Here is a 13,563-nt window from a genome sequence, read left to right as displayed (position 1 = left end):
TCCAGCAAAGTTCTCCGCTGTGCAATGGGCTGAATTCCTGCTCTCTCCAACAAGGCCCAAATCTCACCCTGGGGCTGGGGAAGAGGTGCTTGCAAGTTTGTTCTCTCCTTGGCCACTCAGTCTCAGCCCTAGAGATAATAGCTGCTGTCTATAGCTACTGTGCCTGTATTCTTTGGAGCTCTCTTTTGACCTTTTTAGTCACCAACAACCTTTCACTGGTTAATAATTCTTCATATTAAATGTTTCTTGTTCAAATTACTGGTGTGGTTTCTGTCTCCTGAGTGGGCCCTATCTTATACACAGTGGCCCTGACTGCCATTAGATGAGTTTCTGGGATTAAAAAGGGACTGGTTTGTGGGGGCAGGTGAAGGGAGTACAATTGTGTAACAGTATTTATCAAGTCATGACTTCATCCTCAAGAGAACACTATAAGAAAAATACAATGGTGAGGCCTGATGTCAGAGATGGTCTTCAGCTGGCCCGTGCAACTGGGGTTTGGCTGATCCAACCCAGCTCAGGTCCTGAGCCAAACATGATGGGCGGGATCCTGAGCCCTATCACAGGGTGGAGCCTAGAGTTACATCTTGATTACGAATACACAGTTTCTGTTGGACCAGAGATGAGCTTAAATGTCCATAAAACCATCCCAGCTCAAGGCATTGTCTGTCCCCACCTACCACTCTCCTTCCCCCAAACATAGGTATCGTGCGCCTACTCTGTACCTACTTAGGTTTTGATAATGCAGCCCCAAATAAAAGCAGAGACCTTCGTGTAGCTTACAGTCTAGTAAATAAGGCGTACATTGGTCAAATAATTAAAAACATAAATCTTACAAGGTGCATGGTACCATGAGATCCACGAATAGGTGGCTTTGTCTCAAAGATGTTTGGGGAAATAGTTGCTGTGAGATCTAAAGGGAAAAATAGGGGTTAAATGTATTAGTTTGCTCAGGCTGCCATAACAAAATATTATAGACCAGGTAGCTTAAATAACAGAAATTTATTTTCTCATAGTTCTTGACGTTGAAGGTCCAAGATCAAAGTCTCAGCCAATTTGGTTTTTGGTGAGAATTATCTTCCTGGCTTGGAGATGGCTGCTTTCTTGCTATGTCCTCATATGAACTTTTCTTATTATTTGTGCACAGGGAGAGAAGGGGAGTAAGCTCTCTGGTGTCTCTTCTTACAAGGACACTAATCCTACTGGATCAGGGCCCTACACTTATGACCTCATTTAACCTTAATTACTGCCTTACTCCAAATATAACCACACTGGGGAGCTAGGGCTTCAACATAAGAATTTGGGGGGGGGGGAATACATGCATTTAATCCATAAGACTCGGCAAATAGCGGAAAGAAGAGTACTTCCTATAGAGGGAACAGCACATGCATAGGCCCTTTGGTGGTCAAGGATACATGGTGGTTTAAACAAAGAGGAAGAAGAAAATTGTACAATGAGGCAGATATTGGAGAAGATAAAGCTAGAGAGGTGGACAGTGGCCAGATCATGCATAGCCTTGAAAGTCATGGTAATAATTTGAGTCATATCCTAAGAGCAAGAAGGCTTTACTGAAGTGATCTGAATAGGGGCAACATGCTGGGTGGAGACTAGAAGGCAGGGTTTAGAATGGACACAGAGAGAACAATAATGAAGTTGTCCAGCGTATTGAGGCTCAGCCAAGACTATACAAGTGGTCATTGGCTAGCCTGGAGGAGACACTGGCCAGAAAGATTGCCCAGGGCCAAGGAAGACAACCAGTTTCTAGCCCAGGTGAACTATGACTTGCAACTTCTCTGCAGTCTTGGCTTCTCTCCTGCTATATATACTCCACCAGGTAGACCCCATGCCTTATATTACCTCAGTCAGGACAGACCATCTCTCTGAATAGCTCTGTTTCCCTAGCCCAGTCTAGCCCAGCTTGCCTTCCTCCTTTTCCCATACTGGACCACAGAACGAAGATTCATCATGCCGCCCCCTGACCAAGTAGATTGACCAGCAACTGCCCATCCCTTCTCCAGACTCTTCAGTGTGACATTCAAGCCCTGAGCAAACAAAATTCTTCACACTTTAATGTAGGATCTTGAAGAGCTTTAATTTAAGAGAAGATGTGAACTGGAAGTGATCCATTCCTTGCACAGATGTATCCTGGTTTCAAGTCATCTGAGTGGACTAGATAATGTCAAGCTCAATACAGAGTGAAAGGATCCTAAACTGTTAGCACTCCTACGGGCTAGAAAAAAAATCTCTTTGGGAGAAGTTTACATCATCCTAACCTTAAAATAGTTTCTACTAACAATTTTTTTCATGCACTACAATGCTAATGCACAAATACAGCCAGACATATAAGAAGACAAGACACCATAAGAGAAAACAAGTAAAGCAACAAAGAAACAGACTCATGATGACCCCATATACAGGAAATTGTCAGGCAGAGAGTAAAAAACAGCCAAAGGCACTGTATTCATGGAGATAAAAGCCAAGCTTAGACAAGGAAAAATCATGAGATATCACTTCACAACCATTAGGATGGTTATTATCCAAAAGAGAAAAGAAAAAGAAAAAACCAGATGTTGTAGTTGATGCAGAGAAATTGGAACACTTTCGTGCTATTCATGGGAACGTACAAGAGTGCAGCTGCCCTGGAAAACAGTATGATGGTTCCTCAAAAAAGTTAAACATAGAATTACCATATTATCCAGAAATTCTACTTCTAGGTAACATATCAGGAAGAACTGAAGGCAAGAACTCAAACAGACATTTCTATACCCTTGTTCAGAGCAACAGCATTCACAATAGCCCAAAGGTGGAAGCAACCGAAATCTCCATCAATGAAGATGAATGAAAAAACAAAATGTGGTCTCTATACACAATAGAATATTATTCAGCCTTTAAAAAGGAGAAAATTCTGACACATGCCACAACCTAGATGAACCCTGAGGACATGATACTGAGCAAAACAAGCCAGTCACAAAAGGACAAATACTGTATGATTCTATTTATATCAGGTGTCTATAATAGTTAAATTCATAGAGACATAAAGCAGAATGGTGATTGCCACAGATTGGGAGGAGGAAAGGATGGAAAGTTGTTGTTTAATAACATTTAAAAATGTTTCAGTGTTGCAAGGTGAAAAGAATTCTGGAAATTGGTTGCACAAAAATGTGAATGTAATTAAGACTAGTAAACTGTACACTTAAAAATAGTTATCATGGGTTATGTTGTGTTTCTTTTACCACAGTGTTAAAAAATCTAACGAAAAGGGTAAAATCAGGTAATAAAAAATACTTGGCTGAAACAAAAGAAGGAAGAAAAAGAGGAAAACGGGAACAACAACCAGGTAGAACAAAAAGAAGACAACAAGATTATAGATGTAAATGGTTTGGAACCGTGTCTGTAATTATGTCAAATATAAGTGGACTAAGTATTCTAACAAATAGAAAAATATTGTCAGGGCAAATTTTTAGAAATTTTTTAATTTTTTTTTTTTTTTTTCGAGAGAGACAGAATGCAAGTGGGTTCGGGCAGACAGAGAGGGAGGCACAGAATCTGAAGCAGGCTCCAGGTTCCGAGCTGTCAGCACAGAGCCCGACGCGGGGCTCGAACTCACGAGCTGTGAGATCATGACCTGAGCCGAAATTGGACGCTCAACAGACTGAGCCACCCAGGGTGCCCCAATAGGGCAAATTTAAACAAAATATAAGATTCAACTATATGATGCTTATGACATACTTTAGTATGAGGACATATAGGTTAAAAGATAATGAAAATATTCTCACTAAAATTTTAAATAAGAATACCTATTTTAAACAAATTCCCTTAGAAAATAGAGGGAACACTTACCAACTTATTTTATAAGGTCAGCATAATCATACTACCAAAACCTGGCAAGAACATGACAAGAGAAAATATCACTATCTCTCATGACATCAATACAAAAATCCAAAACAAAATGTTAGCAAATCAAATACAGCAGCAAATTAAAAGGATAATAAGTCATAACAAAGTAGAGGTTATCTCAGGAATGCAAACTGGTTTAATATTTAAAAATCAACCAACCACATTAACAGAATAAAAAGGAAAAATAATTTGGCTATCTGAATAGATGCTAAAAAAAAAGCATTTGACAAATTCAACACTTATTCACAGTAAAAACTCTTAGCAACCTAAAGATGGAAGATAGTTTCCTCATTCTGATACAGGAGATACAGGGGGGATCAACTAGAGCTAACACCATTCTTAATGGTAAAATAGTGAGCATTTTCCTCTCTAAGCTCAGGAACTGACAAGAATATCAGTTATCACCACTTCTAATCAACATTTTATGGGCTGTCCTAGCCAGGGCAATAAGACAAGAAAAAGAAAAAAAAAATCAAAAAGCTAAGAAAGAAAGAAATAAAGCCATCTTCAAAAATGGCATAATGGTAGGGGCCCCTGAGTGGCTCAGTTGGTTGAACATCTGACTTCAGTTTGGGTCATGATCTCCGCATTCATGGGTTCGAGCCCCGTGTCCAGCTCAGCTCAACCTGGAACCTGGTTCGGATTCTGTGTCTCCCTTTCTCTCTATCCCTCCCCAGCTTGCTCTCTGTCTCTCAAAAATGAATAAACATTTTTAAAAATTTTTAATAATAAATTAAAAAATGACATGATTGTGCAGGTAGAAAATCCTAAGGAATCTCAAATAAATTTTTGTCTTAGTCTGGCTGCTGTAACAAAGTATGATAAACTGGGTAGCTTATAAACAATAGGACTTATTTCCCCTGTTTTGGAGTCTGGAAGTCTGAGGTCAGGGTGGCACCATGGTCAGGTTCATGGTCAGGTTCTGATGAATGTCCTTCTCCAGGTGCATAATCAATATGCCAAAGTCAACTTCTGTCTTCCAGAAAATAGTGTTAAATAGTGAAAACAGTTTTGAAATAGCAAAAAAATACCAAGTACCTACAAATGGATCTAACAAAAGACATGTACGACCTCTATGGAGGAAACCATGAACATTTTAATAAATATTAGAGAATAAATGAATAATGGAGAGAGATACCATGTTAATAGATTAGAAGGCTCAATATTGCAAAGCTGTCATTCTCTTCAATTGGTCTATAGATTCAAAGCAATCCCAGTTGATTTTCATATGGCACTTGACATGGTCATTCTAATTTATATTAACTTACATTAAACTTTATAGTTTATATGAAACTGCAGAAGGCCAACAATGGCTAAGGTACACTTGAAGAAGTACAAGGTAGAGGGGATTTAGTCTATCAGCTAACAAAACTTATCATAAAGCTCTAATAATTAAGACAGTATGGTATTGTTATAAGAGTTGACAAAAACCTATGGACAGGAGACCCCCCCCCAACCATATTAATGTTAGAGATAGCATTGCAGAACAGTGTGAGGAAATGATCTTTTGAATAGTGTTAAGTCGATTGAATGTCCACATGGGAAAAATGACATTGGAACCCCATTGCACACCATCCTCAAAAGCCAATTTCTACACATTATGGACTAAAATATGAAAGGTAAGCCAGTAAAGCTTTAGAAGATAACATACAATATCTTTATGACATCAAAGGAGGAAAAGTTTTCTTAAGACAGTAAAAGCACTAACCACAAGTGAAAGACCGATAAATTGGACTTCTTTATAGTTAAGACCTTTCGTGCATCAAGAAACATCATTAGCCACAGAAGAGAAAGATTTGCAATGCACATAGGTGGCAAAGGATTTATAACCAGAATATATAAAAACTACCATAAATGATGAAAATATAGAGCAATGGAAAAATGGGGAAGAGCAGGGTCTGCACACAAAAAAATCCACATGGCCAATAAACATATGAAAGGTGCGCAGCCTCATTAGTAATCAGGGAAATGAACCAGAGAGAAGAGGTACTACAGACCCACCAGATGGCTAAAGTACAAAGTCTGATAGTACCAGTGGCTGGGAAGAACCATTGGTAAATGTACAAGGGGAACTCTCATATATTGCTGGAGGGCGTGTACTTGTATAATCATTTTGGGAAACGGTTTGGCATTATTTTTTTAAGTTAAGCATAGGAATACCTATAACCCAGCAATTCTGCTCCAGAGTATATACCTAGGAGAAATACATGTCCAGGTGGAACAGGTGGACATGTAGAAGAATGTTCACAGCAGCATTCTTTGCAATAGCCCCAGGCTGGAAACAACCCGTATGTCAATCAGTAGAAGGGACAGATAAATTGTGGTATATTCACTTGATGGAATGCTTTATACTGCACAAAACATGAATGAACTACAGCTGCACACAGCAACATGGAACTCTTATAAAAAACGTGAAGTAAAAGAAGCCAGACACAAAAGAACAAGGACTGCTTTTGTATAAAGCCCATAACCAGACAAAACTCAACATGCCCCTGCCCCCACAATCTTCCACCCCTCCCTGTACCTACGAATACATGAAGAAGGGTAATAAAAGATGGATTTGCGGGGTGCCTGGCTGGCTCAGGAGCGTGCGACTCTTGATCTCGGGGTCATGAGTTCGAGCCCCACATTGGGAGTAGAGATTACTTAAAAAAAAAAAAAAGATGGATTTGCAAACAAGTTGGGGAATCACTCTTTTGTCCCAGCCACAACTGCCCCTCTGCTGGATTGTCTCCAGTCGGAAGGGATGAGAAGAGAAAATGGTCCTGGGGGTGAGCTGAAGGAAATTGTTGACACAGCTGTCTGATGTGGGGATGGAGAACAAGAGTCAGGCACCCCTCATGTTGGAGTTCCTTATGACAACCTCAGTGACATTTTAATAAAGTCACTCAAAGTTAGGGGGCCATACTGACACATTGCTAGTGTGTTAACCTTCACTGGAGACCACGAGGTGGGACAAGCGGCACAGGCAGTTTCTGAAATGCAAGGTACACCAGCCAAATAAGGCCAAGCAGTTTTCATAAGATTCCCAACAGCGAACATAATTTTGTTTTGTGCATGTTCTTCCAGATGTCTTCAGGATACCTAAACATTTTTTTTATTATAACTACAAGATTATATTACAGACTGTTGAACTTTTTTAAAAAAAAATTTTTTTTAACGTTGATTTACTTTTGGGACAGAGAGAGACAGAGCATGAACGGGGGAGGGGCAGAGAGAGAGGGAGACACAGAATCGGAAACAGGCTCCAGGCTCCGAGCCATCAGCCCAGAGCCTGACGCCGGGCTCGAACTCACAGACCGCGAGATCGTGACCTGGCTGAAGTCGGACGCTTAACCGACTGAGCCACCCAGGCGCCCCGAGACTGTTGAACTTTTAAAAATACTTAACAACAGGTGCTAGACATCTGTCCGTTTGAATACATGTAGACCTACTTCTTACTTGGGGGTGATGGATATACCCATTATCTTGATTGTGGTGGTGGTTTCACGGGTAGTGAAACATGTTGAAACTCAAATCCTTAAGTGTGTGTGACTGTACATCAGTCATACCTCAGTAAAACCGGAGAACTGTTGTGCCTTCTCGCTCTTCGGCCGCTTTCCCCGCCTGACGCTGTAAGCCCCATCCACTTTGCTGTGTGTACATCTATGCCATCTCTTCACAATGCCGTGCAGAATCTCCCGGCAGGTATCCGTGGTTTACTAGCTCCTTCCTTCGGCACTTCCCTTGCCTCCCGTTCACCTATGCCATGAACATTGCTCTTCTAAATATCCTCCTCCCGGTGTTCTCATGTATCTGAGCAAATTTTCAAAATACATTTCAAGGTGTTAAATTGCTAACCTCTGTGCCCTATGCGTACTTAATGTTACCGAGAACTATGTGCTTATTTTCCAGGAGGGCTAAGCAAGTTTCCCTTCCTGCCAGCTGGCCATGGAGAGTTCCCAGTCTTCGCTTGGGTTTCTGACTCTTCATGCTGCATGGATGTTGGTTCCTCATCCCTCCCCTCTCCCTCGTGTAGTATTGACTTCATGGTTACTGACAAATCTTTAGGTTCTTTTGGTTTATATACCACTTCAAGAGCCTCTTTTTTATTATTTTTTTTGAGAGAGAGGGAGAGAGTGGGTAAGAGGGGCAGGGGGGAGAGGGAGCAGAGGAGAGAGTGAGGGAGAAAAGAGGAGGGGGGGAGAGAGGGATAGAGGAGGGGGAGAGAGGAAGAGAGAGAGAGAGAGAGGGAGAGAATCTCAAGCAGGTTCTACGCAGCGCGAAGCCCCACATGGGGCTCGATCACATGACCCTGGAATCATGACCTGAGCTGAAATCAAGAGTCGGGCACTCAACTGACTGAGCCACCCAGGTGCATTTTCATGGTTGCTGACAAGTAATTCGTCAGACCGTGGCACGCGGCTGTGGCCATTCCCTAATCCTTAGGAGATGGAATTTCTTTCCATCTTTACTTGGTTTATAATCATGTTTTGGGGGAGGGGTGCATGTTAGAAACGGGAGCTGTATAGCCTGTCTTTCTGGGCATTCCCTGGCCGCCTTGAAAGGTCCCATCTACATGAAGGAACTGGGCCTTGGTGCTGGGGCCAGTGTTTTAAGCTGCAAGGAATGTGGTGACTCAGCTGGTCGCTCAGGGACACCTCTGTGAACAAGGCCGAGGGAAGGAAGTCATTACACAGGCAGCTGGGCTGTAAAAAACAAAAATACTCCACACACCAAACTCTACAAAGCAGTGTGGCTGTGTGTCCCATGACTCAACGGGACTGTTTCTGCCACGTGGCGCCCAGCTCAGGATATGTGGCACACAGCCTTCACCTACTGCCGGCCGCTTCTCTGAGCTGCTTAGAAAGCTGAGTGGGTGGGGACCCCGAGAAAACCTGTGACTGTCTTCTTTCTCCTCCCTCTCCACTCTGGCCATTGCTTCCCCAATCATCTCCTTCCTCCTTCCTCTCTAATCCTCTTGCTGTTACACAGAACAAAAACAGGAATTTAGTATTTCACGCCTGCTGGAGACGCGGCGGGGGACACAGTGAGGTCAAAACACCCGCACCCTAGGAAGGCCCTCTGGAGTCAGGCAGATGACTGCCTGACAATTCATATCACCTAGACAGGGGCTGGAGTACCGGAGAGAGGGGCCAGAAGGAGGTGGGCCAGCAGTAGAGGATGGAGACTTTGAGTCATGCGCAAGATCATCAAAGATGTGGACCCTCACTCTCCTGGAGACCTACTATGTGCCAGACGCCACTCTTGGGATATATCAGTGAAGACAGGTCTTGTCCTCACAGGGGCTTACATTCTCGTGGAGGGGGAGACAAATGCCAAATATCATAAATAAGTAAAACATATAGCATATGAGACGGTGGTTCATGTTCCTGGGAAAGATTAGAACCAGGAAAGGTTGGATGGGAGTGGTCAGGGTAGAAAGGTGACATCTGAATCTGACTAATCTTGGTGTGGGTGAGGGAGTGAGCCATGAAGGTGTCTGGGGAAAGCACTGTAGGGACCTCCAGGGCAAAGGGGGAAGTGTCTCTGGTGTGCTCATGGATTGGGATCCACGAGGAGATGAATATGGCCACTGCAGAATGGGTGAAGGGGGCAGAGTAGGACAGGAGGGTGGCAGTGGGCGGTGGGGAGGGCTCTCCAAGCAGGGCAGAGTTTGGTTTTAACGGCATCCCGCAGTCAGATGGCTTTGACCTCTGGGAGTATGGCGCAAATGGAGTACAAAATGAAACTACAAATCTTGCCAAAGATGTAGAATTTATGAAGCCGATGAGAATGGTGTTGGCAAACTGTGGGAATCACACAAAGCATTAGCAGATGAGGGCCTGTTTGGGTCAGGTCAGAAAAGGACAGTGATGGGGAGGAGTTTCCAAAGAATGATTTAAGTAAGAGGTAAGTCTTTGGGAAAACCAAAGGAGCCCCAAAGTATTTTTGGATGGTTGTACTTTTTAGAAAATACAATGCTCCACGAAGGAGGTCATACCATGCAATCTACACCCTGCTCCCAAATCATTCATTCTGTAGTCATACTAAAAATTAGGATATGGTGGCATATATAAACCAAAATGTTTACTTAGAAGATAATAAGATTTTGTTTAGTATACCTTTAAGTTTATGTTAATAACTGGTTTCTTGGGTGGCTCAGTCGGTTGAGCATTGGACTTCGGCTCAGGCCATGGTCTTGTGGTTCTTGGGTTTGAGCCCCTCAGTGGGCTCTATGCTGGCAGTGTGGATCCTGCTTGGGATTCTCTCTGCCCCTATCCCGCACACACGTGCTCTCTCTCTTTCTCTCTCTCTCTCTCTCTCTCTCTCTCTCTCAAAATAGTAGACTTTGAAAAAAAATACCTTGTTTCCTTTTCTTCCTATATAACAATGGTTCCCACTTAGCCACATTGTAGTAAAGATTAAAAAAGAGCACTCACTCACTAACACATGAACTAATCCTTATTGTAGGTCTTCTTCCATGTGTCAGGCACCGAGAGAGACTCTGGGGGTAAAGTGATGAGCAAATGTGTCCTCATGAAGACATAGCATTCATCAAATGGTATATACAAAGTGTCACATAAAAGGATGAAAAAGCACTTTAAAAAGGAAAGAAAAGGCACATAATGCTATGAGAGCCTATGTAAAGGGGTTACCCTAGCCGGAAGGTGCATCAGTTAGTTACTGCTCTGTAATAAATCACTACCGACCTAGGGATTCTCAACAACAGAGATTTATTATCTCAGTTTCTGTGAGTCAGGAGTCTGGGCATGGCTTAGCTGGGTCTTCTACTCGGGGACTCCTAAGGCTGTGCTCAAGGTGATGGTGGGACTACATTCTCACTTGGGGGCTCAAGCTCCCTCAGATTGCTGGCAGGATTCATTTCCTGGTGGCTGCAGGACTGAGAACGCTGACTTCTTGCTGTCTGTCAGCAGGACCTAGGGACTACCCATAGCTCCTTGCCACTCAGGCTTCCTCAACATGGCTGTTCCCTTCCTCAAGTCAGCAAGGAGAGTGTCAGAACTAGTCTGCTAGCAAGACTCTATGTTACATAATCATGGGAGTGACACCCCATCACCTTTGCCATATTTTAAAAGCAAGTCACAGGTCCTACCCCCACTCAAGAGGAAAGGATTACACGAAGGCATGAACACCAGGAGGTGGGGAGACAGGGGGTCACCTTAGAGTCTGTCTGCCATTGAGGGTTTCCCAGAGTAAGTGACAATGGATCTGGGATCTAAAAACTGACTTGGCATGAACTGTATAGATAGGGGGCAGGGGGAGAACAATGTGGGCAGACAGTGCAATAACATTCACAAAGGCTCTAGTACAATGACCAGCAATATTATCTCTCTCCTGCTCAACAACCATCCATGGCTCCTCAGTGCCCATGGCTTTGCCCAACACTGAAGGCCAGACAGGTCATCTCCTGGGCACTTACTTTCTCTCTCCATCATCTGTGCCTTTACTCACTACTTCCACCCACTTAAACTGCCCTTGCCCTACTATATATACTCCATCTATATATAATTCAGGGCCCAGAAGAAATTGATCTTCCCTAAACAATATTTTTGAATACCTATTTAAGTGGAGGGCACCACGCAAGACCCTTCTTGAATTGCAAAGCCTAGTGACTTTCATCCATGGTCCTGGATGTCAGCAGGTCGGGGCAGAAGGTATACCCAAATAAAAAGAGGAGGAACGGAAGTCCCTTGCCGAAGGTCAAGCCAATGGGGCAGCTGGTAAGTCCTGCAGAGATGTTGGACACACAGAAAGCGCTGCTTCCTACGGTGGTTAATGGTCTTCCAGTAATCCTCCCCGGGCTAGAAATCGCAAACGGATCCTAAGGTTCAGCCAAACTGACGTTTTTCCGGGAAGGACAGCTGGAATCGGGAACTGCCCAGCCTCAGCCCACACTGCCAGGCAACCTGGCCAGGCTGGGTCAGTCCTCCGCTGGCAACAGAGGCTTCGTTGGCAGGAAGAGGAGATAGCTACGGAAGTGTCCTGCGCTCCAGCCCAGGAATCCCTGACCACATCCAGGGCCTGTCCTTGAAAAGCTGAGAGAAGAGGCCCCAGTAGCCCCACGGCCGTTGCCACATCAGCAGGAAAAGGCAGCATGGGAGGCAAAAGCGACTTAGGCCAGTAGCCCAGAGCCTGGCTGCCTCCAGCCGGAGGTGGAGGGCGGAGCCGGAGGCAGGGGGCGGAGCTGGAAGCAGGGGCGGGGTCGGCGGATGGGTGGGGCCGGCAGAGGGGAGCGGTGACCCGCCCTGCTTTCCCAGTCCCGCCTGTCGGTCCCGGAAGGAGCTGGTCTTAGACTGCCGGTCCTGGAACTGAGCACCTGCCCGCTGCTGCCATTGGGGGATCGAGTCTCCGCAACGGCCTGGGGAGTGGCGGGGGCAGACCTAGGGGCGGAGGAAGGCCTGGAACCCCCTGCATCCCAGTCCCCACCCCCATCTTCCCTAGTGCCATCTCAACACCCATTAAAGCTTTTTCCTTTGCTCTGGGGGCAGAGGACCCTCCCCCCCCCCCAATCTGATTCTCCCCCCGCCCCCACCCCCCCCCACCCCCCGCTCTCCTCACCTTCATCTTCAAGACTGAACTACCTCCAGGTAGCTCTGCAGGGCCTTTGCACTAACCAGTCCCTACTCCCAAAACATCATTCGCACCCTTCTTCATCTAATTTCGACTTATTTTTCAAGCTTTTCAAAGCCCTCCTTGACCTGTCCCATCTTGCTATGGGTTTCAGGGCTTGGTCCGCCTAAGCCTGGTCATCTTAAATCGCAACTGCCACTGCCGGACTACCTGTCTATTCTTTCTCTTCTACCCACCCCCCCCCCCCCACCCCAAGACTGTGGGGTCACTGCAGCATCTCTAGTGCCTGGCCTAGGTATGGTGCTCAGTGAGATCATAAACATCCTGCCTGGGAGTCCTCTGCGATCCCCTAGACCTCTGCCCGGTGACAAACTCCTGTAGTCACTTCACCTGTTAGAGCAGTAGGTCTCAAACTAGAGTGTGAATCAGAAACACTGAAGGGGGGGAGGGGTGTCTTATTAAAATACAGGTGACTGGGCCCCACCCCCAGAGATTTTGATTCCTAAGTGTGGAGCAGAGGCTGAGAGTTTGCATTTCTAAACATCTCTCAGGGGCTGCTGCTGCTGACACAGGAACCAGGTTTAAGAATCACTGTTAGGGTCGGGGTGCCTGGGTGGCTCAGTTGGTTAAGCTGCCTTAACCAACTCTTGATTTCCGCTCAGGTCACGATTTTACGGTTCATGAGGTTGAGCCCCACGTGGGGCTGAGCCTACTTGGGATTTCTCTCTCTCTCTCTTTCTGCCCATCCCCCGCACGTGTGCACGTGCTCTTTCTCTCTTTCAAAATAAATAAACATTAAAAAAAAAAAGAATCACTGTTAGGGCATCAGTTTCTTCATCAGTAAAATAGGATAACTACTGTCCATATGCCGTATGAGGTTTTATGAGAACGAAATGAGATTATGCAGATGAAGAACTAAGCATGGGGCCTGTACCCAGGAGGTAGTCACTAAGTGTTTGCAATTGCTACTGGGAGTGGGAAGGACACATGCCATCAGGGGAAACATGAGCAGAAGAGGTGGGTAAGGGTCCAAGCAGGGCAGCTGGGCTGGCAGAAGAGCAAGGCCCAGCACAGCAGCCAGGGAGTCAAGGTTGT

General features: G+C 44.9%; 1 protein-coding gene across 8 annotated transcripts in view; it reads right to left on the bottom strand.

Moving 5' to 3' along the window:
* The window catches only part of ZHX3 (zinc fingers and homeoboxes 3), a 129,521-nt gene that overhangs the window by 113,415 nt on the left and 2,543 nt on the right, over positions 1 to 13,563 (bottom strand). For 3 of the 8 annotated variants that reach the window (XM_045053609.1, XR_002154515.3, XR_006595179.1), the window contains exons 1-4: positions 12,457 to 12,702; positions 11,456 to 12,278; positions 10,317 to 10,475; positions 7,446 to 7,689 (exon numbers count right to left, since the gene is read on the bottom strand). The exons of 1 other annotated variant lie outside the window; for it this stretch is intronic. The gene's annotated coding sequence lies outside the window, so the exon portion shown is untranslated. Of the gene's footprint in view, positions 1 to 7,445; positions 7,690 to 10,316; positions 10,476 to 11,455; positions 12,279 to 12,456; positions 12,703 to 13,563 lie in introns of those variants that run through there. 4 more of the 8 variants (XM_045053611.1, XM_045053612.1, XM_045053614.1 and 1 more) reach the window with 4 other exon arrangements.

This window comes from Felis catus, chromosome A3, assembly GCF_018350175.1.
Source record: "Felis catus isolate Fca126 chromosome A3, F.catus_Fca126_mat1.0, whole genome shotgun sequence".
Classification (NCBI taxonomy): domain Eukaryota; kingdom Metazoa; phylum Chordata; class Mammalia; order Carnivora; family Felidae; genus Felis; species Felis catus.
This window is presented reverse-complemented; position numbering and strand designations above follow the sequence as displayed.